We start from the raw sequence: 27,020 nt of genomic DNA on the forward strand, positions 1-27,020 counted from the left end.
ATCAACCGTGCGTACGCCAAAATATGGGTGTACGCCGAAATTACCGCAATTTTCGGCATTTACCATTTGCGCCAACGTTTGATTTTGAACTTGAGCCAAGACAAAAACCACGTCTGGTCGGGAGCTGTCGTACGCTTTGTCCTCACCTGTTTTTCTGTCGTAGAACAGCGGAGCAGCATTGTTTGACCAGCTGAGAGGCTGTCACAGGCATCGAAACATATGTATTCACTCCTAAAATGTTTATATAAAACTGTATAGGTATGTATATGGGCTAAATGTAAAAAAGTAAAAAAAAAGTAAAGGAATACATCAACGATGTGTCTTTGTGTCATACGAAATTAGTAGGAGATTTCCAACTTTACAAGCAAGCAATTAAAATCGCGCATTTAAAAACAATGTTGCAAGTTAGATGCGTAAGCCATTTAAACAGTGTTTTGCATGATGAGCACATACATGCGAGGATTTGGGCTGTGTGCTGAAATATTTCCATGACGGGACGTTTAGAGTATAGTGCACTGTGCAGTGCTGCAGCGCGGAGAGTCCCAACATGTGTAGCCTACTGTAGCCTAATCTACAGCAGGCCGATGTCTTTCTGGAGTTACAGTATGTGCAATCTCCTCCTCGTTTAATAAACCCGACGCGTCGCTCGAATGCCAAATGTGCCGTGCCAGCGCAAGTGGGAACGCATCGGAGTTAGGTAGGCTAAACCACCCAGCCAGGCTGCCAGCCCACCAGTGCCAGTGTGCCACATGAGGCTGGTTTAGGCTGCACATTCATATGTCAGGTGACAGCCCATCCACTGCACCGACTACTGCGACTATAGCGAGGTAATCTAAATAGATTGTCATAAACGTGCATGGTCGCGGTGTCATGAACGGACCACAGTGATAGAGACAGACAGGACAGGAGAGGAGAGGAGGAAAACAGCAGCGTGTGTGTGCGCGCCTATTTGTTATTTAATTCATTGTTCACATGCAGGTTCAGATTTTCGTTCACTAATATATTGTTGTAGGCTATATTAAATGAATAAATACTTTAATAATTTAATATAGGCTACAACTAACAACACACGGCAGGCGCGTAGCGCGGATCAAATGATTGACTGGGCAAATTAGCATGGGGGGGGGGGGGGGGGGGGGCATCCCCGGCCGATAGTGAACTGTGAACTGTGAACGGTTTGGGGAACCATTTTAAAACAAAGGCTGTGGTTTACTAACCAGAAATTTGCATGCACAATTAAGGCTCAAAGTTGGGCCAGCTCTAAACTGACTGGGCCACGGCCCGTATGTGCATGCGTGTGTGTGTGTGTGTGTGTGTGTGTGTGTGTGTGTGTGGGGGCAGCAAGGCAAGCGAGGCGAGAGGAGAAACGGGTAGGCTACTATACAGCTACAGCTTTATTTAATTCATACAGGTGTTCGTTCTTTATTTATTGAAGATAGGCTACAACAAACCAGTTGGACTTGCAAGTTGCGTGTGCGTGCGTGCGTCTGTGTGTGTATGAGAGGGGGGTGACTTTTTTATTGACTTTTTTCGTCATGTAACTATGGTTTCCAAGGTCGTACTGCAGTTGTTCATGTCGCAAAAACGAGGGCGAGGCTTGATTTCATAGGGCGTGCCAGATAGATTTCAGCCGTCACATTTATCACTGCTAGGAATGAAATTAGGAAGAAACAGCTGTCTGCGATCACTTTGTAAATGCCGACCCGACGTGGGTGTACTACGAATCCTACACTCGAATTTGGGGCAGATTTTACACTCGATTGATAAATGAGGGCCTATGTCTGCATGTATCCGCTATACACTATACGCCCACATCGACATACAGTACCGTACAAGTCAAATCACTTTTTGCAAAGTTTCTGGTATCATGACCTCACTCAAAGAATCAACAACGCAGAACACACTGGCGTACAGCACGAGAATAACAACCCGAACCCTGCAATGTGTGACGCTGACATCGATATGTCGAAAACATATGAACAAACATGAACATTAGCAGTCTATTTTAGGAAATAACTCTCCCCGTCTAGATGTTGGCTCTTGTATTGGATATTTTTGAGCGGTGCCTCCGCTCCATTACGGAGCTATGTGTGTCCCTGTGTCTGTATGTCCAAGCATGTGTAAGCTGCACCACCTAAAGTGGCCAGTAGAGTACAGCTCAGAGTAGTGCACTACAATACAGTATACAGACCACAGTACAGTAACTATAATAATACATGTATAGTTGCACCGCTCACTTCACATGATTCACGTGATTTTATTTATTAATGTATTCATTTATGTATTTATGCATTTATTCAATCATTCATTCATCCATACCGTCTCTGTCGAGTGGAAACCTTATATGTCCAAAACTGTTACTTTTAAGGAATTCAAAAGCATGGGTTCCTGGGTTCGATTCCTGCTGGGGACGCTGGGGGCGTGTTCCCTCCTCCGTGTCATCAGTGCCCATACCCGAGGCGGGGTTGGCGAAAGGGCCTTTCTGTGTGGAGTTTGCATGTTCTCCCCGTGTCCCCTAATGTAGGTACCCTCACAAAAACATGCAGTAATCCTGGTCTCTAAACTACCTCCCCCTGGCCAGCTGGGGCGCCTGATGGAGGGGAACTGGTCGGAATAACGTGTTCCTTCCACGCACTACGTCCGGCCGGGGAATCTCTCCCGTCAGGTGAAAAGAAGCAGCTTGGACTCCACATGCATAGAAGGAAGCATGAGGCCAGTCCGCTGCCTCCCCCAGGTTGGCAGAGGAGGTGTAGCACCCAGGATTACATTAGATAATTGACACTGGGTGGAAAAAATGGGTTACAAAATCGTGGGATAAAAATGTAAAAAGTAAGGAATTCAAAACCATCGTTAATTCACCAAAACACACATATAAGTAAGTAAAGGGTTTCTGCCTGACAACAGCGATATAGCCAGTCGTCTGAAAACCCACCTCTTCAGACTCCGTTAAGGTTGGGCGATATATATATGTCGTGGATTGGACGAGTCCATCGCCAAATATTTTTATTAGGCGATGGAGAGGAGAGGAGAGACAATGGAGACAGAGAAATAGCGAGAGTGTGAGGCAGAGAAAGTACAGTGGAGAGAGAGTGACAGCGTGCACAGGTTTAACTACCACGGTTTTCCTCCAGCCCATCCAACAAGTCAGCTCTCCTGCTGTCTCTTCTCTCATTATGCCATTTTCTCTCACTTCACCTCCTCCTCCGCCTCTCTGTCCCTCTCTCCCCGTTTCTCAACTCTTCCCCCTTCTCCCTCTCAGATTGTCGACTTCCCTCCTTTGTTGTGCATGGTCTATTAGGGTCTCGTAGCTGTCAGGGAAGCTGTGGCTAGCCCGGAGCCTCGTATCGTTACCGAGCCATCGGTGGTGAATCTATCTCAGTTTGAGCAGCTTTTAAAAACCAGTTACCGCCGGTAAGCATTATATACTTTGTCTTACGGCGAATAGCGAAAAAAATAAATAAAAAAGCCAATATACGAGCAACAAGCTTGCAGCTGAGCTACAGTATTTTGGGATTTTTGTTTTTTATTTCGACTACTGTCGAACTCCAAAGTTCACTACCATTGCACACTGCCACGTTAAGTCAAAACTGTATTTTAAATGTGTTGTGTACTTTCACGCATGCAGGCACGCCACACACAGACAGACATACAGACAGACACCTGATCCTCGTATAGATGGTTACCCGAAACACAGAATAAAAATATGTGAGGAATATTTGCACTGTTCATTGCACAGTACCATGTCTGGATGGAACTGGCTCTCGAGTCTGTATTACAACTGTATTTTGTGCACTTTTATAAGGTGTCTGAGCTGCCTGCATCCATTTAGGAAATCCATCTTACTTACAGCACATCTATTCGGAGAGCATTTCTTTACACCTTCCTTCACTCAATATGCTTCCACAGGTAGCCATGGAAGAGAAGTCCAAGAGAATAAACGAACAGCTCCTAAGAGAGCCCGGAATGTGGTAAGCAGCGCCAACTTATTTTTTAAAATGGGAAACACCCCCATTTAAAAAAAGAAATAAACGAATCTCGAGAATTATTGTGCTAAACGCCGTCCCAATTCCAAAGACGTGCGGGTCCCTTTCAAAGCGGTCGATGCGTCATTCGGCTGCCTGTCTGCGAGAGACCCTTTCTTCCTGCCTGGAGAAATTTGTAAGTGAAACCACATAACATGCCATGTGCCATTACATGGACACTTTCATCCAAAGTGTCTCACAGGACAGGACAGGGAGTGCCCCCCCCCACCTTTAAACACATCCATATAGCCTTGAGCAGCGCTAACCAAACCGTTTCAGCTGGCAGTGGTGGAACAGTGTAAATATTTTATCCCGTATCAATCAATAAAATCAATAAGTATCAATACTGCAAGATCTACAAGCTTACATGCATTATTGTGACCTTGTAGATAGGCTATGTTCAAATGCCTATCGTATACTTAGGCAAAAAAACAAAACGAAATATTATATGTTTTGTAATATTCATCAAAGTAACTAGTAACTAGTTTTCAAATGAATGTAGTGGAGTAAAAAGTACAATATTTGCCTCTGAGACGTAGTAAAGTAGAATTATTTTCTTTTTTTTATGTTAACTAGTCGATATATTCGGAGAGTCCTCATTGCTGTTCACTAACATGACACTCAATGTCTCTCCGGCTGTTTTTTATTCACGGACACAATCATTTTGCATGGCCGCATCAGACCTCATCCAACGTTATAAACAATAAAATCCGCATAGAAATAGTTGTAAAAACAAGGTAGAAATGATAATCACAACACACGGACGCCGCCATATGCTGCGCAGCCTCAGACTTCATAATTCTTTAGGGTCACTTACTTGAGCATAACAGTGGCATGCATGAGCAGACCTGCTGATTGAATGGGTGACAGGAACACATTTGAGCTTGTAGATCTGCACATTTTGGCGGCCATTGCACTGGTACCGTAAATGGTAAATGGTAAATGGTGCATTTGTATAGCGCCTTTATCCAAGGCGCTTTACATAGATTGTGCATTACATTCACCCATTCACACACCGATGGCGACGGAAGCCATGCAAGGTACCAGCCAGCACATCGGGAGCAATTTTGGGGTTCAGTGTCTTGCCCAAGGACACTTCGACATGTAGACAGGAGGAGCCGGGATTCGAACCGCCGACCCACGGATCATTGGACGACCTGCTCTACCCCCTGAGCCACAGTCGCCCCGTCTAATGACAAATGAGAGACTTCAATTGAGCTGGACATAAATGCACCATAGAGCGTATAAAAGGGTCTTAAAAGTTTAGACCCCCCCCCCCCCCCCCCCCGACCCACAGGTTGAGAACCACTGGCCTAAAAAGCCCTCGGCCCCCACATCTGTGAGACCACACCAATAGTAACGGATCATAAATGGCTGACTGTGATCTCTGATCTCCATAGAACGTATTGTCGTATATATAATATAATAGCCTATGTATAGGGCTGGATGTCTCGCCTCAAAGCCACCGACCGGGGCCACAGTATCAGTGTAATTACCTGCACATGCATGGGTCCACCCCGGGGGGGTTAGAATCAACAAGGCACTCTTTGATCATAACCCATCTTGAATAGCGTCCCCCCACCCACTCCCACGGGGAGAGGGGGAAACCTGTCTCTTTGGCTGTACCGAACAGATGGCCACGTGATGGAGAGGAGGTGGTTGCCCTTATTAAAATAATTATATATATCTCACAGAGAATGTGGAAGACCTTTTTTTTAAATCCCCACCACCAGAAGGACTGGGACCGAGGCGCTGACAATGTGCCTATAGAAGGCTAAGACTCCATCAGAACATCTGAGGAGGAGGATGATGTAAGTATGTTGTTTTTCATGTGCGACTCTGCCCAGAGCTGTTGAGAAAACAACAACACCTACAACTTCACCAGTGTTCAACCTATCTTTGACCTATCATTCTAAACCTTTAAACACTGACCTTTAAACACTGAGGAGTTCACCGTGTGGGTTCAGAGGCAAGAGACATGCGTTCACTTCTTTACTTTTCCAGAGGAGATGGAAAAGACGTATAGATTGCTTTCAGAATGTCTAATTTTATTTCTGCAAAAAGCCAACACTGCCCTAGAGTTTGGGCAGAAGAACACAGCTACAGAATACTGCTCGCGTGCTCGGAATCTCCACCTCCAGCTATTAATCACTGTAGGAGAACCTAAACACGGGGAAAAGCAAACTTGTGGAATAAATCAAAACGTCATTTATTACCACAGATTATGATCATGACCTTACCATAACTTGTAATTAATTCAAGTGCGCAGCGCCGGGATTGCGTTATAAAACTGTCAAAGATTAAAGATTTAACATTATAGCCAGCGCAAACAATCTGACATGTTCAGTGGAGGGGAGGGGAGCTACGGCAAACCTCTGTGATGATGATGGCGGCCGCGATTATATACGCATGTTAATGAGCTTTTCCTTTCATGCCATCATCTGTTGCCGTGATATGGTCTTAATGAACCTATTTAAAATCACTGGTGTGTATTTATGTCCATAATGAGCCTCTCCAGCATCAAAAGAATAGACAGATCATTGGCGTGGTGCGAATCCCCCCGGGGGTCGCTTATCACTACACTGTTACCATGTGTACACGCCTCCACACAGCACACACACACACACACACACAGGTTGTTAAATCAACAGGTTGACATATTTAGTACAGCTACTGACATGGTATACTATACTCAATCCAACTTACCCTACAGGTAAAGGCATAGAGTATATATATAATAGAGACTGAACTGGCGCGAAGCTCCGCCCCCCCAGCTATTCATGTCAGTGGAAGTTGCTCAGTGGCGTTTTGAAGCACCCGGAAGACTGCCGGAAGTCCTTCCCCGGACCTCAACTTTGAGGTCCTGAGTGACGTAGGGCAACCGAGCGCTCAACGTTAAAGCCCAGCTGCACGGGGTTTCCCGGTCATGAATCCACGGGTCCGCCTGTAGTCCCTCCTCCTACCACTAGGACCCAGAGCTTCAACGTTGAATAGCCTCACTGCCCCCTTGGGTAAAGGTGGCCTTACACTAGACGATAATCGGGCATTTTTGACGCTCGGGGGGTGCCCGACCGCTCAAAGCGCGATCGGCCCGATCAACATCAAGAATGTTTGATATTTGCTCTGCCCCGCTCCGATTATCCTGTAGTGTGTGGTGCTATCAGATTTCAGATTGAAAAAAATCGGCTAGTGTAAGGCCACCTTTAGTGTCCATTTGGTTGCTAAAACGCGATGCCGTAGCGACGCATTTCGAGCTTGCATATCTGCTACTTTGGATGCATTTGTGTCATGCTGAGTCAAGAGCTTGTGACTATTATAATAAGAAGTCATTGGAACACATATGTTTTCTTTCCATGTTTTGGACATAGGCCTACAGTACAGTGAATATGAAAGCAATTAGTCTTGGACTAATAGTGGAGAAAAAAAAAGAAAACATCTCAGTGAAATGTGTTGACAATCAGAGGCTTATACGGGAAGGTATTGTGTGTCTTTTTCAATATTTAGCACAGATGCCAGAGCGATGTTTTCCCAGTTGTACTTTTCATGTTGAACTCTGTCAAAACTCATCGCTTTTATATTATCACTGTAGCAGGGAAGTGAAATCAGCAACGGGGAAAAAGATAAAAAAAAAGAAAGAAACACAAGATAAGAATATTGCCAAGATGTTGAAGTTTTAAGAAAAGAGATTGCCATGCTCGTCAAACTATTGTTCACCTGTTATGTCTGACAAGACTTTGTCGCTTCCTCTTGGGGGTTTGCTTTTCTTCACTCAGCTTTACAGTACTGTATCTTATCCCATTAAAACCTGAGGACCATTCTACAAAATGCTTTCTAAACTAAGGCCTAGTGGTTCTCACACTTTCAAGATTTTTGAAACATGTTAAGAAACAGCAGACGTACATACACGCTCACAGCACGGCACACAGCGAGAGATGCAATGCAAGCTTGCACATCTGCTATTCTTGAATGGTCAACGCGAGAAAAAAACAAAACACAGATGCTTTCCCGTTTTGAAATGGTTATTCTGCCTTCAAGCACCAGTGCCTGGAAGACAGAAGACACAAAGAAATTATCGAAAGAAATCCCAAACAAACAAACAAACAAACAAAACAATCCAACCCACCATGGACTCATTGAATGACATAAAATAAAATAAAGACTAGGTCTAAACAAAGTTATGGCTAGATAGTAGACATTTAAAAGGAAGAGATAAAACAAGCTGCATGTGAAACATGTCACTCAACGAGCAGGGGTCTTCAACGTGGAGACCCCTTAGCTGAGAGAGAGGTGAAGAAGGGACCCCCACAACACATTGTGTTATGTTTCATAGATTTCATTAAGATGGTCCAAAACTGTTGCTTTTAAGGATTCAAATAAAATAAAAAACGGCAATAGTAGCAGATCTAAAAGCTCAAAACCTCACTTCGTGCCACATTTCGAGCTTGTAGATCTGCTACTTGTGATGCTTTTGTGTGGTAATATCAAGTAGGGCATTCATTCGCCTTTCAACCCGACAGCAAAAGCATAATTGTGAGTTATCGTGGCAGCTAAGTAGGAGCATTGGAGATGAGTGCCTTGCACAATGGCACTTCAGAGACAATGCCTCATTGTCCCCAAAAAAAACACAGCTTTTCAAAAGGGACTCAAACTGGCAGCTTCCCAGCCAAACAAAGCCTGATTGCATCTTGAACGTACTCTACAGCTAACCTCCATTTATTTATTGCTATTTTTTCCCTTTCTTTTGTCTTGTTGCTACAATGTCGAGGAGACAAAAACCTGTTTTACTCCCGTGTGTACCTCCAGTGGTGGAAGAGGTACTCGGATTTACTAAAAGTAAAGGTAGTAATACCCACACTATAAAAAGTAAAAAGTAGCAATTTACCACAATGTGGAGATATTATGTTTGTCCTCTACCCGGTATAAGTTATCTCTCCTGATTGGATACAATTGAATTGTTAAGCAGTGGTTCTCACCCCTGGGAGTCCCTGGACTGCACTTTCAGAACCAATGCTCTATAGCCATGAATTATAGACGAATATAGAGCTTTTTAAAGGAGAATTCCATGCTAGAAGGCTTTCTTACCTTTATTTGTAGTTGTTACGTCCCCACCAAAGGGGTCCAGGTGTTATTTTGTGCAAAACCTCCTTATTGGCTATTTCCCCTACCATAAGCCCTAAATGAATTGAATGGGGCTATGGGGTGTTGTGCTAATTTGCTTATTTCCATCGCTCAAAATCATTATGTTTTTGTATATATCCGCTTTTCATAATGTAAATAATATCCCAAGCGGCACACTTTACTACTTATTTCGATTGAAATAAGTGAATTAGCACAACACCCCATAGCCCCATTCAATTCCCATTCAATGCAATTCATTGAGGGCTTATGGTAGGGGAAATGGCCAATCATGTTTTTGCACAAAAACACCTGGACCTCTTTGGTGTTGACGTAACGACTACAAAGAAAGGTAAGAAAGCATTCTAGCATGGAATTCTCCTTTAACACTGGTATCCCCAATTTCAGTCAGATAAATGTTACATATATAGCTTGCAGAGGTAGTTTAGTCAGATATACTGGAGTGGCTTCATGCTACAGTATGCTCAAGGGCGCATACTCAGGGGGTTAATACCATAGATATATATAAACTCTAGATAGCTCACCCGCGCTGTTGGCCACTGGAGAGCGACGTCGTTACGTGGCGGCCATCTTACCTCGGGACACATAACATTGGGTCTATGGGTCATGTACTCTTAAATGACCATAACTTGCTCAATTTTCAACCGATTTTCAAACGGTTTGGTTTGTTATAAACGTCAGAGACGTCCGCATACTTATATGCTTTTATACGACATTCATATAAAATAAATACATTCAGCAGATAAGCGTCCTGAATCATAGCCACGTTGACAACGTTTGTAATAAACCAACCCGTTTGTAAATCCGTCAAGATTTGAGCGAGTTATGACTGTTTCTGTTTGAGCTGCCATTGAACATACTGTACTGTATCCCCGATGTAAGATGGCTGCCGGGTGAACGACGTCAGAAACTCCGCCTTGAGCCATCTAGTGTTTATATATATCTATGGTTAATACGCTGCATTACTATGTGGGTGTATAGTGTTTGCAAGACCCACATGTCATACGCTGATGTGGCAATCAGCTCACCTAGACTGTATGCCAGGGGTGTCCAATTAACTCCTATAGCGCCATTGCCGAAGATTATTGTCAATTGAAGCCTAATTTTGATACTGACGCTTAACGCCATTGCCGAAGATTAATGGCAATTGCGCTTTTATAGTGCATTCGATCGATCGAGCCATAATGCTACTTACGTTAGCCGGTTAGCTAGCTCTGTTAGCACAGCACTGGATCGCCCATCTTAGATCGTCGTCGCCATAATAATCCATTTTATCCGTTTCTTTCAATCGCCTGTATCTCCTATTCCTTGTCCCAGATGGCATTTTGGTCAAAACAGCGTTTCTTTGACGGCACAGAGCCGGCGATGTGGAGCTCTCCAGTGCACCGGCATAGATCGATCATGTAAACAAGGCCTGTCTCGGCCTAGGATAAGCTACTTCCGGTAGACTTGAACTGTGGCTTTTCAAAATAAGAGCACAAATTTAAAAAATGCTGGCATGAATTAGATTTTAATTTTTCAATAAATGCTAGCGGAGTAAGAGTTAAGTTTCCTCAAGGGCCATATTTTGACTAGGGTACCAGGCTGGGGACAGAGTCTGTGTGCGTAAAAAATGTGGGTTTTTTGTGTGTGGGTTTTTTTCAAGGACCACCAGTGGTCCTTGAGGGGTCCCCAGCTAAATGATGGAGAGTTGGTAACCAAATGCACCCTTATAAATCTTTAACTCTTAAGTGTAAAATTAATTAATTTTCAGGTCAAGACCCCATTTGAAAAGATATGGCAGGGCTCTAGCAGTGATTCTCATCATTTAAATTTGAAGGATGACCAGTTTAGCTACTGACCCCCATTTAATGCCATTTATATCTGGGACCTCAATTTATTTATTCAATCAATGTCACCTTAACTCTGAGAGAGTACAAATAGACCTATTTAAGTACAAATGGAGAGTACAAATGGAACCAAATGGACCTGGTCCATTTGGTTCCATTTGTACACTCCATTTGTACACCCTCTTATCGCACACACCATACCTGTAACTTTCATTACCCCTAAAAAAATTATAATTAAAAAAAAAATGAATTATTCCAGGGGCCAAAAGGGGTCGCCTCGTGGGCCTATTGCCGACCCCTGCTGTATGCATTCTTCCTGCCTTCCTTCTGCATATGGTTCCTGGTTGTTATGCAATGTTGTCTCCCACCGCCACCCCAGCACCACCGGTGGGCTCTGGTATTTATGTCCCCCATGGGGGGTTGCTATTGTATCTCCCTGCTCTTAATGTTTAATGATGGTGTTTAATTGTGGCGAGCAGGGAGAAAATGTAGCAGAACCGAACGGCAAGATAAAATATTATATGCACATTGGATAATTGTATTCTCATTCTAATATTGGTTAAATCTATTTGTTAGTTACCTGACTGAACTCACAAATAACTTGAAAAACATGCATGTACAGTATGAAAGTATAAATGTGAATATCATTTGATCTTGGCGTACAGCCTCTGCTTGGCTGCCGCAGTGCCACATGACGTCACATTCATTTAGTTCCAATAAACTAAACAAATTAAAAGTCCATAGATTTGGCTGTCACTCTATGTTTGTTTGGCTGCCACTCCATGTTTCTTAAGTGCTCGCTGCCATATGACAACATTTCAAAGGGCAGATGATGGAGGGGATAGCGTCCCTCAAAAAAGTGAGTCTGTGTTCAAACTGATCCTTCACGTGTGCAATTTGTGTGTTTGGTGCACACAGATTTGGTCACATCTGTCCGTTTACACTTCAAAGGGGGTGCAGGGCAGGCTTGGTCCCTGAACTCCCCCCCCCCCCCCCCCCCCCCCATTTCCCCTCCCTGTGACACCCAGAGCCTCTGTCAGGTCTTTTTTATGTTTGGAAGACAGGCGAGGCGTGTGATTTACATGCTGCTCGGGGTGCCTGGTCGTTCCAGGGGTTCAGCGTTTCCTGTCCCTAGAGGAAGCAGGTGGGAGAGAGCCCCTGCACAGCAGGATGGCCTTTTGCCAGTCCCTGTGCAACCCGGGGGTTTTGTGTGTGTGTGTGTGTGTGTGTGTGTGTGTGTGTGTGTCAAAGTTTGAGTCAGAACGAATGTGTCGTTGCATGCTTGCGTGTGCGTGCGCACGCTACACGAGCGCTAGCCTCCAGCAGCATATGGTTGTGTTCAGCCTCTCCACATCTGTGCCGGCTGAACAATAGCCGGCCGTTGCCCCCCCTCGGGAACGACCGCAGTCTGTCAGGCCTCATCAGCCACGTCCTAAAACCTAAACGATCTGGTCGCCTAACGCCCCCAGGCCCCGTACCGGCGCCGAGTGATACATCTCGCTCACCCTTGACCTCCCCATCCCTCCTCGCCGCCCACGCAATCAACGAGCAAAAAAACATAAATACACAGGAGAAACATTTGGACATAAGGGTACGGCCGTGTCCGCGGGGTGTAATCACAACTGTTGTTCTTTCAGTTGGCCCTTACGCCACCACATTCTATTTATTCATCCCCCGGGCCTCATTACCAAGTTGTGGAAAGTTAACTGCATTTCATTTTCTTGATATTAAGTATCACTTGAGTATTTGTTTTGTATACTTTAAAGTTTAAACTTCTACTCCACTACATCTCAGAGGCCAGTAGTGGTGGATATTGCTTGCAATCTCACGATAGATATGTATCATGATGCAGAGGCCACAATATGATATATATCGATATATCTCGATTAAACGTTTATTTAAAATAATGACCATGTTGCACAAATACAATAAAGCACTTTCAAAAATCTTTAAATTAAAATAAACATCCTAACAAGCAGTCTGGGAAGGGAGTGCATTGCAACTTGCAAGGGGGTCTTTGATAACGTTAAACAGAGGTACGTTTGGCAACACTGCGTCACCCAGATAATTCATGCCGTATCGATACAGCAGCCTCTCGATCGATTCACCTATCTGCAAGTACTGTATATGTTTTACTTTTTAAAGAAAACATATAAACAAGCTATTTGTAAATAGCAGATCTAAAGTACTTAAGCTCACAAACGTGTCACGATGCGCCATGTTGTTTGTAGAATGCCTGCTTGCTAAAGTTTGACACATTTTGAAAACATTTGTGAAATTGGACTGTACTTTAAGTCAAGTAAAATGTGTAATACAGGACTGTTACTTTTATAGGGTTGTCCCGATCCAATCACGTGATCGGAAATAGGGGTCATTTTCAAATGATCGGAATCGGATCGGGAGCAAAAAAGACTTGATCACTAGTATCAATATTATATTCATATCATGGTATTAGACTGGATATTGCCTGTGATTTTGGATACTGTACTATTATGATATGGCATAAGTATTCTCTAAAAATATAAATATCGGATCGGGAAGAATCAGTATCGGCAGATCAAATTGGATCGGGAGCAAAAAATGGGATCGGGTCGTCCCTACTTGTATTTCTGTATGTATTTCTACATTGTGGCATTGCCAGTTCTACTTAAGTAAAACACTGCTTCCACCATGCAGCGGTGTCCACGGGGTGTAATCCAAACTGTTGTTCTTCAGCTGGCCTTCCCTTCGGGTGGTGTTTATTCATCCCTTGGCCTCATTACATGTGTGAACACACACTGACCATAAATCCTGGAGGCCTCTGGTTCGTCTGTTGTCCACTTCAGACTAATTGAAACCAGCCACACGGACCGAAAGCAAATAGTTGAGAGAGCGAGAGAGCAGACCGTTGTTCACTTTGTATTTGGAAGTTTTGTCTGACATGGCTCAGGCTTTGTCCATCAATAATATAACCACTGTGAAACAGGCCCGATTGCGTTTGTCGATAGCGTGGTCTGGTCTTTATCATATGTAGTGTGTGTGTGTGTGTGTGTGGGGGGGCTGGGGGGGGTAATGGTTTTCCTCATATATACTGTATACTGTAATGTAGGCAATTCATCCCGGCTGGCTTATCAAAACATCACAAACGGAAAATAGAATACATTGAGGGCCGCCATGGAGGGGCGATTGGAAAAGAGGTCAATGAAAAGGACATGTAATTTTTTTGTCAATGTTTTGATACTAACAAACATAGCCTACATTCTGAGCTTTTAGATTGGCAACGGGGAGGCTATAGCTAAAGGTCTACAGTGTATTTGGGGGGAGGGGGTCATTGGCATCAAAACATTTGGGAACCCCTGAATGAGGTCAAAGGTTTTACATATGCTGAGGCAGTGACAACAACTCAGAAAGAAACACGACAAAGTCAAAAAATTCAGCTGACACTGGGAATTATGCTGCCCTTTTGTCAGTGGAGGTCATGAAAGTGAAGGCACACTTTGTGTGCCTTCACACAAAGAAACATCAACTGTACCATTCACAAAGACGAGATTAGTGGTCCTGTCTAAAAAATATATATAGTTGCCACAGAGATGCATTGATTTCCAAACATAAATAAGAAACATGCATCTCGATCACGTCTCTCTCTTTAGGCGCCATGTGACCGCCATGTGACCGTTTCAATCACTCTCTGATCTCCTGCCACGGTTTCACGTTTCCATTTAGTCTTCATCACCTCCCCTGCATGCAACCATGTGCTTCCCTCCCCTCAATCTCAATGAGAAGCACATTTATTGCTACTTGGAGCCGAGCACCACTCAACATGTTTGTTTCCCCCGCTCCGCTCCGCAAAGCAAACGTTCCTGCCTGGGGATCTGACGTCTGAGATCCTCGAGGCCTCCGTATGCCTTCGCCCAGCACCAATTCATTCAAAAGAAAGCGAATGTGACGCCAACGTAATCGCTAATCAATCTCGCCGTTGCATAAAAAATGAATCGTGCCGCCTGGTGCCGCGGATGCTGTCAAACGCGGGGGTAACGTGTCGGTAACAGGAGTATAACGTGGCGCGCCACGAGGCCCTCCTCAAAGTATTACTTGGCTATTAGCAAATGCAGGCGCTATTCTAGTATCACGCCTGAAAAGAAAATGAAAAAAGAAAACATGGACACGGATTCCACAGGGAAATTCATTATGATACATCAAGTCTGTTCAGACTGTATGATTAGATTATTAGGCATGCATTCGTACCCCCCATAACCACCATCACAACCACCGCCCCTGGAGTATTAGAATAATGTTTGCATTGTAGCATGTTTATTGCTGTTCTCATTAGGGCTTCCAAATTTGATTTATTTATTCATTTTTGTATGGGAACTGAAAGCGAACACATTCCATTTGATGTGGAAATGTAAACTGCTTCAAAGCAAACAATGTTTTGGTGTGTAACTGGAGAGATGAGCTGTGTTCACTCTCCAGCAGTTTGTGGTCGCTAAAGACTGTTCCTGCTGCGTTCCGTTGCATAATGTCTTAAACATACCTGTACAGAGAGTGTGCTATGATTGGTCTGCAACGGGCTCTCAGCGGGGGGTGTTTAATATGCACAGGTTCAGCCAGATTATAAAGAAATTGGGCCTGTATGTGATCCTTTTTCTTATCACGATAATTGATTTTGTGCCGCATTATCTATGGCATTGGTATTAATAGAGCAGCAGGTAAGGTATTAATATAGAATTAATTGTAAATTGTAGTATTCAGTACTCAACCCTATAGGAAAACGACCCTCCAAGGTCCAAGGTATTACGATTTGGCATACAACATTATCTCTTGTAGAAAATAGCCAAGCGGCTATTGTCATTATTTTGGTGCAGTGGTTCCCAAACCTTTTCATGTCAAGGACCCCCAAATTGACACTCATTAGCCCACGGGCCCCCCATTTGAAAACATATGCCAGATTTTTACAGCTCAAGCATTTTAATCTCAAGGGCCCATGGTTTGACCTGAATTAGGCTACGGTCCCCTATTTAATTGCATTTATATCTCTGGGACCCCAATTTATATTGTAAAATAAAAGTTAATGTAACTCTGAGAGTGACAATTGACACATAAGGGTCCATTTGGTTAGTAACTATCATTTAGCTGGGGACCCCCTGGAACTCCCTCAAGGACCCCCGGGGGTCTCCGGTCCCCACTTTGGGAACCACTGGTCTATAGCAGTGGTCCCATGTGTGGGCCATGGACCAATTTTTACGGGTCTGGAGTAAAAATCCCATTTTCTTTTCCTAAATTTAATATTTTCTCGTCTAATCTCTCTTAAAGTTTGGGAGCCACTGGTCTATACAGCACATCAACAGGAAGGACCACCATTATTGTACAATGTGACGTGTGCCCTTTGGAAACGGGGACGGTGCCGCCGTAATTACAGCAAAGTGCAGGACTCGAGATGTGAAGGGCCTCGTCAAAAACCACAGCACAGCCAAGTACTGGTGCAACAAGAGAGGCTACGCGGTAATAACTATAGTCTTCTTCAGCACTGTGTGATGCACTCCTCATCGTTCAAGAGGCCAGAATAGCGTTGATCCGACAAGCCTCCGAAATGGTGCGTGTGATTGTCTATACCCGGCTTCGCTGCAGGGTTAATATTTCTAAATGTCCCGACACAACTTCAGACTTGTTGAAAGTTGGGGTAGCCCATGAGGATCGCGAGATACACGTGGGAACAGCATTGGCTTACGTCATGAGATTAAGGTTACATATTTCATACAATATAAAACATATGCGAAAGCAAAATGTGTGTGGGGGTGCTTCTGTGGCCTATACTGGCAGCATGCACCATTACATTTGGTGGTGGTGAACGGTCCAGCGGTTCGTGAGAACAAACTGCTTATCTCCTACTGCAGTTTTTCCTCAATGTGGGGTCCAGGGACCCCAAGGGGTCCTTGAGGGGGGTCCCAGGGGGTCCCCATGCAGCAATGTCGGTGCTTATAGCATTAAATCAGTTGAGACACTTTAACCCTACTGTATGCATTGGCCATTTTCAAAATAATAAATAAATAAATATATGAATAAAATAAATAAATATCTGAAACACAACACACATCTTGTATGGGCTGGTCCCTGGCACAAAATATGTTCAGATGGGGGCCTGCAGCCAAATACATTTGAATCAAAAAAGGTTTGACAGCCAATGTTCTACTGAACCAAGCCATATGATATGATATGATATAGTACTTTATTGTCAGTTCACACTGAAATTTGTCTTGCGACACAGCAGCCAAGTATGCAAAACACATATACACACATTTGACATAACACAAAGAACAGGACAATTATACATACATAAAGACATGAAGACAAGAGCAATATCCACCGCTTAGATTATCCTGTGGCTACTACGACTCCTGATTAAGCCTCAAGGTCGACTGGTGGACAAAGGACCTCTTTAGTCTGACCTTATTGTATGCTGGTAAGCCATACAAAAACAGAAGAAAAGATAAATACCGGTACACAAATACTAATACTAATAACAATAATACAAAACTACCATCTTCCTTTGCAGCACCATATCTGCAAAATATTCGGAACAAACTATCAGTTCTTAAAAAAAAGCAAAAAATGTTCCTGTTTGCCGTTGCCTTTTACTGTGTGTGTGTGTTGATTGTTTTCAATTTTCTTCTGCACTGTAATTGTATTCTATTTTTTCTGTATTTTCTTCACTTGTGTATTGTTTTATTTTATTACACTCTCCTAATGTGCCTAATGCCTATGGGCCTCAATGTCTTACTGTGTAATGTCTTAATATAATTATAAAGCACTTTGAATTTCTGTTGAAATGGGCTGTACAAATCTACACATATATACTGTATAGGGCTGAACTGGTTAATGCAAATTTAGTAATACTAATCAAAACCTACAAAGTAACTAACCTTTTCAAATAAACGTAGTGGAGTAAAAAGTGCAATATTTGGAGTAAGTAAAATACAAATACCTCAAAACTGTACTCAAGTACAGTAGTTAAAGGGGCATTCCACTCATTTTCAACATTTTACTATGTCATTAATATACCTTAGAGCTGTTGGGTGGAAATAATTTAAAAAAAAGTCCCCCCATTCTGTGTTTCCTAGAACTAGAGGTCTGAAAGAAATCATTAACATGGTGAAACACATCTTGATGGTGAAACACATCTTGATGATGTCATCAAGATGTGTTTCACCATGTTAATGATTTTTTTCATAATTACAGTTCTAGGAAACACAGAATAGGGGGACTTTTTTATTAATTCCACACAACAGCTCTAAGGTATATTAATGACATAGTAAAATGTTGAAAATGGGTGGTTTTCCCCTTTAAGTAAATGCACGTTGCAAGTTGCTTTCCACCACTGCAAGGTCAGTACTATTCCAGCATTGACTCCAACCTCTGTAAAGCTATATCTTTGCTCTTTGGAGCAGAAAGTGAAACCACATTTTACTTTGCATGAGCATGATTGGACCAGTCACCAGCGTTTTTTGGTCCAGACACTATGAAGAATGACTGCAGTGGGCCATGGGGGCGAGTGGGATGGGGGAGAGGAAGAGGTTGTGTGTGTGCATGGGGGTTTATTCCGTGCGGATCCCCCTGCCGGGACCCCCTGGATCTCTGAGGCATCTGGCCTCGAACGAGGAGCCCCCAGAGCACACAGCTCATAAATCCCTGCCTTTTTGACAAGAAGTTCTGTGTGGTGTAGGAGAAGAAAAAAGGTCCTGCTTGCCGAGTCGTATGCAAAGACACGCACGCACGCTATATGTCACTAGCGCAATACCCCACAATGTAGCTTCAAAGTCTCAGGGTCCGTGTCTCACACCAGTGGTTCTCAAACGTTTTCATGTCAAGGAACCACTGCACAAAGAGGGCACTCAATTGAATGCATTGAGAAAGCATATAAAAGGAGCCTCGTTCTGAGCTGTTGACGAAAAAAGAAAATTTCTGTAAAATGTCACTACATATTCTCCTCATTCTCATAAGATACAATCCTTTTTCTGACCCTGAATTGACTTCACTGTTCCAGTACATAACACCCTTATTTTCCTTCAAACAGGGAAAGAATTTGAGAGACCAACTTGTGCACTGACTTTCAGTCTCCCAGGGTCATACTTAGACAGACCATTTTGAGTCCTCTGCCATTAGGCAATTATCCTTGTGGGAATTGTGCTCAGTGTGGCAACATGCACAAGACATCCTATTTTAATCGTCCACATACTGGCAAGAAGTTCAAGATCAATAACATAATTACCTGTGTGTCCACCCACGTTGTCTATATGATACGTTGTCCGGGACTCCGGGTGGTTTAGCATATATCGGCAAAACCACTAGACAGCTGAAACAGAGAATGAGTGAACATAAGAGTTCTATGCATAGAAATGACCGTGACTATCCTGTTGCCATTCATTTTAATTCACTGTATTGGTAGCTATAGAACAAGTCAACCAACCCAGAAGAGGTGGTAATCATGACGACCTACTCAAACAACATGAGTCATACTGGACACACACTAGAAACACTTTACCCAAGAGGGCTTAATGATGAATTACTTCTAAATGTAACGCTATAATTATCCCTATTGTTTTCAAATACTACTGTTATTGGATTATTAAACTTCTTGGCCAGGTGGATGTCTGGGAGACTACATATAACATTTCACTGTTTTTAAATTTACTTTCCACTCTGACATTGGCACTGGTGCCACCAAGCTTTTTAGTTGGTAGCGCCACCACAAATTTAAAAAAGTTTTTCTGACGTGCAGCACACGATGTGCACACAGATGCGCCCACGGTTATTTATTCTTTCGAGTTTAACAGGTGGGGCAGATTGGGTTAATAGTATGACCGTATCATGCCCACACATCGGGAGCCATTTATTTATGTAGCGGTAGCTCTCTTCTTCATCCTGAAAGTTCCATATCTGTTATGGGCTGGCAGCCAACCAGCCCACGTAACTTGTGACGCAACTGTCAGACAGCGTATGTATGTGTGGGGGTGCTGTCAGTGAATGAAATGATCGCCACACTCTCCTTCACTCGCCCACATGCATGTCGCACCTTAAGAAATTAAGTAGCATATGTCACACTCTGGAGCCCTGACCCCCTGGTGCCCCCCTGAGGACCCCTGTGGATCCCCGGGCGACACTATAAGAACGAATATCTTACACTATCGAATTAAAATGTAAGAAGAGAAAACAACAATTGTATACTCTTGGAGTCCCAAATGGATATAGGCCTACATGGCCTGCATTCACAAATGCACATGCACGCGCGCACACACCCACCACATTTTAATCGTGGCTTGATTATACATCAGAACCATACTCTGTATTTAATCAGACAACAGAACACTGAGCTGTGTTTGTCATTTGAATGTGAACTGTGTAGATTAAACAGTGAAGAAGAAATGCAATTGCATAGTCAGAAAGTCATGATTGCCGGCCCTGATTAAGCGGTTCTACGCAATGTCTCTGCAAACTTGAAGATGCGAGCTAAATATAATATTACTAGTTCCAAGCCTCCTTTGGAGATTTCAGTGGATTCAAATGCAATCAATGCATTGAAAGGGACAACATCATGTTTAATAAGAGCATTCAATGCTCCAGTCTACTGACCTACCGCAAACCGTCTCCAGCGAGATACATTATATTGTGGCGTTTGTGTGCATTATGCGTTGATCACGGCTACCGTTTTGATAGCAGTGACGCACGTTGTCCGACATTATGATCCTCATCAATGGAGTGTAAATTCTGCCTTAAATACGAGCGTGTACCCGTTGTACCCTTGTCAGAGTGCCCGTTCAACCCATCTGTCTGTGTCCCTTTTATGCCCACATATGGAGATTTCTGTATCTGTCTATATGTGACCCTTTATTCCTCTATTTGAAGTTCTGTGTCAGGCATGCCCAAATATGAATTGTTGTGATGTCAGAACAGGCCAGCTCCATATATGGAGATATAGGGGTGATCAGGTCCGTGGGTCCGACCGACTCGACACTGGGAACTGCACTCCCTGTGGTGGTGTGTAACGCGTGTGTCGAATTTGAGGTCAGTGGGGCGAATGGTACTCGAGTTACGTGGATTACAGATGTACGTACTGTACATACGTACACACACACACACACACACACACACAGAGACTTCGTGCATTTATAGATGCTATATTGTTATTAATTGCACAATTTCAATTGCTTATACAGTTGGAAATATCCTACCAATGTCATATGACATCATCGATTACATTCACATGTATAATATTTATTAGTTTTATATAGCTATACATTTAGGAGTGAATACATAATATGTTTAGATGCCATGGCAGCTGGTCAGACAATGCTGATCAGCTTGTCTACGTCAGGTAAAAGGTGCAAACAAAGCTTACGACAGGTCCCAACCAGACGGGAGATTTGGCGTGGTATACGTCAAAGTTCAAAGTCACGCTGGAATGATAAATGCCGAAAATGTCGGTGATTTCGCTGTGCGCCCATTTTTGAGTGTATATCACGTTGATAAATGAGGGCCTATAACCCCAACACAAAATCTAACCCTAACCTTCAGTCGTAACCGGCCACGTTAAGTCCCCTAACCTCATATCAGTCTTAACCAGCCACGTAAGTCCCCTAACCTCATATAAGTTTTAACCGGCTACGTAGTCAGTTGGCAACGGGCGTCATCGCTGGTAGCAATGATCAACCACACAGAATGCAGGCTACTGAGATTTGGTAGGTCAGTAGACGTGTCTACTGGAGCATTGAATGCTCTGATTAAATGTGATTGTCCCTTTCAATGCATTAATGGCATTTGAAACGGACTTCCAGAGCAGACATACTGTAGAAGGTATTCGGACAGAGACAATATCCAACACTCAAAAAAGCTACAGTGCGCCATGATGTGAAGACCGCCATCTGAAATGAAATGAAATGAAATGAAATGAAATGAAATGATTACTATATTTACCCAGGGTATCTGGGCTAAGCTCAAGAACTTGTTTCCAGCCAGGCCCTGCTCATAGAACACATTTCATCGTAGTGGTTCAATGCCTTGTTCAAGGGCACTTCAGCGGTGGTAATTTTAACGTGTCGGACAGCTGATTCGAACTGGCGACCTTCCGGTATCAAGACCGCTCCGCTATCCGTTCGGCCACCGCTGCCACAAAAACAGGCCGAAACGACGCAGAGCCTCATTGGCGCGTTTTGAGCCGATCGAACAACTCCACATCAAGTGAAGTGAAGCAACTATAAGAGCAATGTACCGACCTCGAGCCCAGGAGTCACCGGCGAGGGAATAGAGAGATCTATACCCAACCCTGAACATTGCACATGCTGGGCCCCAAGCCAAAGAGAGGTGAGCTAGCGTGCCCTCGTCCCATACACGGTACAACTGCTATACTATGCAAATTGTGTACATACAGTACAGTAACCAAGTTGAAATCAGCCCCAAGCTTGCTAACGTTGGTGGTGAGATCCGGGAAGAAGTTGACGGGCTAGTTTTGGTACCAAAGGGCAACCAAAACTAGCCTAGTCTACTCCTTCCGCAGATCTTGCCACCAAGGTCAGCATGGAGCTCTGGGCTGCTTTCAACTCAGAGAAAGATTGAGTACATCTCATTCTTCCCAGTGGTGCTCTCTGTGAGCCTCAATGGCACAGTGGTGCAAAGTAACTACTGAAAGTACATTTACTCAAGTACAATTCTGAGGTATCTGTACTTTACTTGAGTATTTCCGATTTCCAATACTTTTACTTCAACTCCACTACATCTCTGATCCAAATATTGTACTTTTACTCCACTATGTTTATTTGAAAACGTTAGTTACTATTTACTTTGTAGATTTCAATGTGAAAATAACCAATCTACAAGAACACATTGTGAGCTTGTAGATCTGCTATTTTCAAAATATGTTTATACATTTAAAAATCACACCTGTGTGAAGTGAGTGGTGCAACTCCGTGTGGGGGTCCCCGGGGGGTCCCCGGGGGGTCCCCGGAAGTTCCAGACCCCCAGGAACGCGCGGGGGCCGGGGCAATTCCGGCGAGCCGCCCCACGTCCGAAATGGTTGAGAAATTACAGAGTTACCATGTGGGGGTCCCTCTACTGTACCCTCTACTGTACTGTAGGCCTACTGTACTGTCACTGTACTGTACTGGCACACCCACAATCATCATATATACAGTTAATATGTGCGTGTGTGTTTGTGTGTGTGTCAGTGGCGTTTCCAGGAATTCAATTTTGGGCAGGCAAGAATTCAATTTTGGACAGGCAAGATGTGTTAATTGTCGTCTCTCCGCGCACAATCGTAGCACTAAAGGTTTTCAAAGAGATATACCTGCCAGACGAGTAGTATACAAAAGATGAAAGGCTTGCATTTACATTCCAATGGGTGATTGAGGGTCGTGCTCTACCGCGACGGCCAATCAGCTGTCCACTAATAGTTCTCATGTCTTGTTTTTGTCCTCTTTTTTGAGTGGTGTAAACCACTCCTACAACTGGCTTTGTTAGTCTGTGCAGAAAAAATTAGCATGGTTGCTATGTTCACCCTGTTCACCCGGGTGTGATTTAATTACGTCAGACATGATTTCATTACGTCAGACAGGTTATATAAGACCTTACACCACTCAGTTCACACGGGTGTGATTCTTTCTCATTGTATGGATTTTGGCCAGGCCAGAAATGGATTTGGACAGGCGGACGCCTGCCCTCGCCTTATTGTAGATACGCCTCTGGTGTGTGTTAGGTTGCACACAGGTGGTGAAAATCAACCATGCCATTTTCGTGCTCATACCCACCCAGGCATGCACCCACACACATAGCTCCATAAGGGAGTGGTTGCACCACTCAAAAAAACTTGGAATGGAACATTCTGCATAATGAGTACTTTCTACTTTTGGTACTTTAAGTAGCCTACATTTTGATACCAATACAGTTGTACTTTTACTCAAGTAATCTTTTACTTGTAACAGAGTATTTCTATATTGCAGTATTGATATGTTTACTTAAAACATTTGAGTACATTTTCACCACTGCAATGGCTTCCACACGCACGCACGCACGCACGCACGCACGCACGCACGCACGCACACACACACACACACACACGCACAGTGAGAGAGAGAGCATTTTTTCAGTGTACATGCATTTCACACTCACAAGCATGCCATTATCATGCATAAGGCTCACTTAAATTCCCCAACACTTTGCAACAACAGGCAAATAGGAAATGTTGGGGGCTTTGTTCCCATCACTGGGAATATTCACTCTATCAAAAGCGACTTATTTACTTTTCATTAGGCGCGGCATCATTCAAGGTGAGTTTGTTTAATGCTCTGCGCAGAAGACACTGGGCTCCTTTGTGTCGATTAGAGCGTAATGGGCCCCGTAATGAATGGTATAATTTTATGGCTGGTTTAATCTCGAGGCGAGATGAGGTGCCGCGTTGGTGACTGGGATTCTTTGGAATGCTAAATCTCTCATTATATGCTGTGGTTGTTATTTTCTACAGAGAACTTTTTTGCTGCATGGGGAAGCTACGCTCATTAATAAACACCACATGGCAGAATACAAAGTACACAAAGAAGTGTCCTCTTTTTTTCAGTAGAGTTTATGGAGGAGCTTTGTGAGGTGAAGAGGCAACTCGTTGTGCTGCTCTGTGACGCGAGTGCCGAATGGTCTTCCGCATTTGAGTAAGTATGCGCTGCGATTGGCCAGTGCACTTGTACAAGGACGCGCTGTGATTGGCCAGTAGCTACTTTGAGTGGCAGTCGGGGCAAACGCTCTCGCCAGACCATATTGGGTCGCAACTCGAACGGGGCTGAGTCGGTCGGCTAAGCTAACTTGGCAACGTTTAACACAGAAACTTGCAGTGTCTCTCGGGGTACAGGCTTTAGTTCCGACATACTATTGATCCGAAACCTCAATCCCTAACCTAACCATAACCGCAAGCACGGGAGCAGCGCATGTCGGACCATCGCATTTTCGCATCGCATGTCCCTGCGCTTCGGACCTTTGGTGTGTCGGAAAAGCGTGCGCACCCCGTCTCTCGTGGCTCAAGTTCGCTTTAGACGGCGCCCTTCTGTCGCGTTCTCAAACTACATATAGGAGGGGGGCGTGACCATTTACTCAAATGTGAATGCCATTCGGCACTAGTCGGCACCTCTGACATAGTATACAATGATGTATCACTGTAAATAAAACACCACATGCAGAGAAACAGGAGACCCTCTCATTTTCCTCAGTCTGTCACATTTCCCTGTATCTCTTATCACCTTTTGTCCGAGCTGTTCTTTGCAGACAGTCATTTTCAAATAGTTTCATGTCAAGGACCGACCGCTAATGCTTCCGGACTCCCATTTGATAACATTTCCATACATACAGTACGTTACAGAAAAGTAGATCTTTCACCTACTTTATATAGACACCCAACCGGAACCCCCTCGAGGACCTCGGGATGTCTCCGGACCCTATGTCGAGAACAAGCCCATTGACCACCCTTGCTGTTTTTCATTTTGCATCGACTGCAAAATCGACCGTTGGTTTTTGCTCTCAATCATAATAATAATCATAATCATTATCAATAAATAATTCAATCTTGAGGTCATTGAAAAGCTGGCAAAACAGCTCAATTCAAGCATCTGGGGGATGAGCTCATAGTTTAATGTAGATATTTTCAACATTCCTCAGGCCACGGACGCCTGGGGTCCTCGACCCTCACTACATAATAACTGTATACAATTTTGTTGCATAAATCTTTTCATAAAGCGTTTTTTAAGGTCACAAATAGTGTTAAAAAAGGTTAAAATATCTGTACTTTTGGTCTGCTTTTTCCCCCTCTACACCAAACCTCTTACCGAAAATAGCCAATCTAGCTGTACATGCTACTCAGCGTGACGTGAGTAGCCCCCAGAATAGGGATGCAGCTAGCTGGGTTCTGCCAAAGATTTGGCAGACCTCCTAGTAGCCTATAGTATAGTAGAAACTCTGAGGACTCCCTGGGGGACCCGGAACCTTGTGTTGAGGACCCCTGATTTAACGTATAACTGGCGCAACAGGATTCTGCTATGTACATGTACGTCCCCGATGTGTTAGAAATGTCAGTGTGATAGAGTCATTCCATTACCTCAATAACGGGGTGATCTGCCAAAAAACACGTTGGAAACGGTACAAACAAACGTCCTGTCGACCATCCGCTTACATCATCAGTCTCTCTTAAGCGTATTCATTCTCCATCGTGCCAGGCTGCCACTTGCCAAAAACAATGATCTACAAGCTAGCAACACATTGTTAGCTTGTAGATCAATATTTTGGCACAGTCATAATTGAGGTTTAGACAGATCTGGAGCTCCGCACCACCTTATGACAACTAGAAATAACTAGTGTTTTGGTGTCTTGGCAGGCTGTACTGTGCCAGAACATGTCATGATCTCACAGTCTTACTATATAGGTTATTGCCTGGAGTCCAGCTCATGGCATTTGTCCCATGTCAATTATCTCTCCAATATTCTATCTAACACCACACTGTTTTGTTTGGATTTTGCTCTCAATCATAATCATTATCAATAAATAATTCACACATTGCCAAGTTCACCTTGAGGTCATTGAAAAGCTTGCAAAACAGCTCAATTTAAGTATCTGGGGGATGAGCTCATAGTTTAATGTAGAGGTTTACTATTGGTTATTATACCACAGGTCGTTTCGAGGAAGCAATCTGATTGGTTGAAACAGCCTTCTAGCCGTGGGTTAAACCAGCACCATTCACCACCTAATCAAAACAAAGAATTCAGCTGCTCTGTTCTCCCAGAGCGCTAGCAAACTCGGTGGCTAGGCTAGCTAGTTTCTTGGGACATTTGTGGTCGTAGTGACTACACCTGTCATTAAAAAAATATATTCTTTCAGCGATTTTCTTAGTTTTAAGGGTAACTGTTGTATAATTGCAATATTACACTCGAGGGTGTGGGTTAACGTGATTATTGCCACTTCAGTGATGCTTGCGGAACTCGACTTCGTTCCTCACCGCATCCCTGTCGTGGCAATAATCACGTTAACCCACACC

The 27,020-nt window shown here is 43.7% G+C and overlaps 1 protein-coding gene across 2 annotated transcripts in view; it reads right to left on the reverse strand.

Moving 5' to 3' along the window:
• tmeff2a (transmembrane protein with EGF-like and two follistatin-like domains 2a) overlaps nt 1-27,020 on the reverse strand; it is a 365,596-nt gene that overhangs the window by 289,053 nt on the left and 49,523 nt on the right. Inside the window, exon 3 of one of the 2 annotated variants that reach the window (XM_079517923.1) lies at nt 19,233-19,316. The exons of the other annotated variant lie outside the window; for it this stretch is intronic. The gene's annotated coding sequence lies outside the window, so the exon portion shown is untranslated. The remainder of the gene's footprint in view (nt 1-19,232; nt 19,317-27,020) is intronic. 2 annotated transcript variants of the gene reach the window in all.

This window comes from Electrona antarctica, assembly GCF_951216825.1.
Source record: "Electrona antarctica genome assembly, chromosome: 13".
NCBI classification, from domain to species: domain Eukaryota; kingdom Metazoa; phylum Chordata; class Actinopteri; order Myctophiformes; family Myctophidae; genus Electrona; species Electrona antarctica.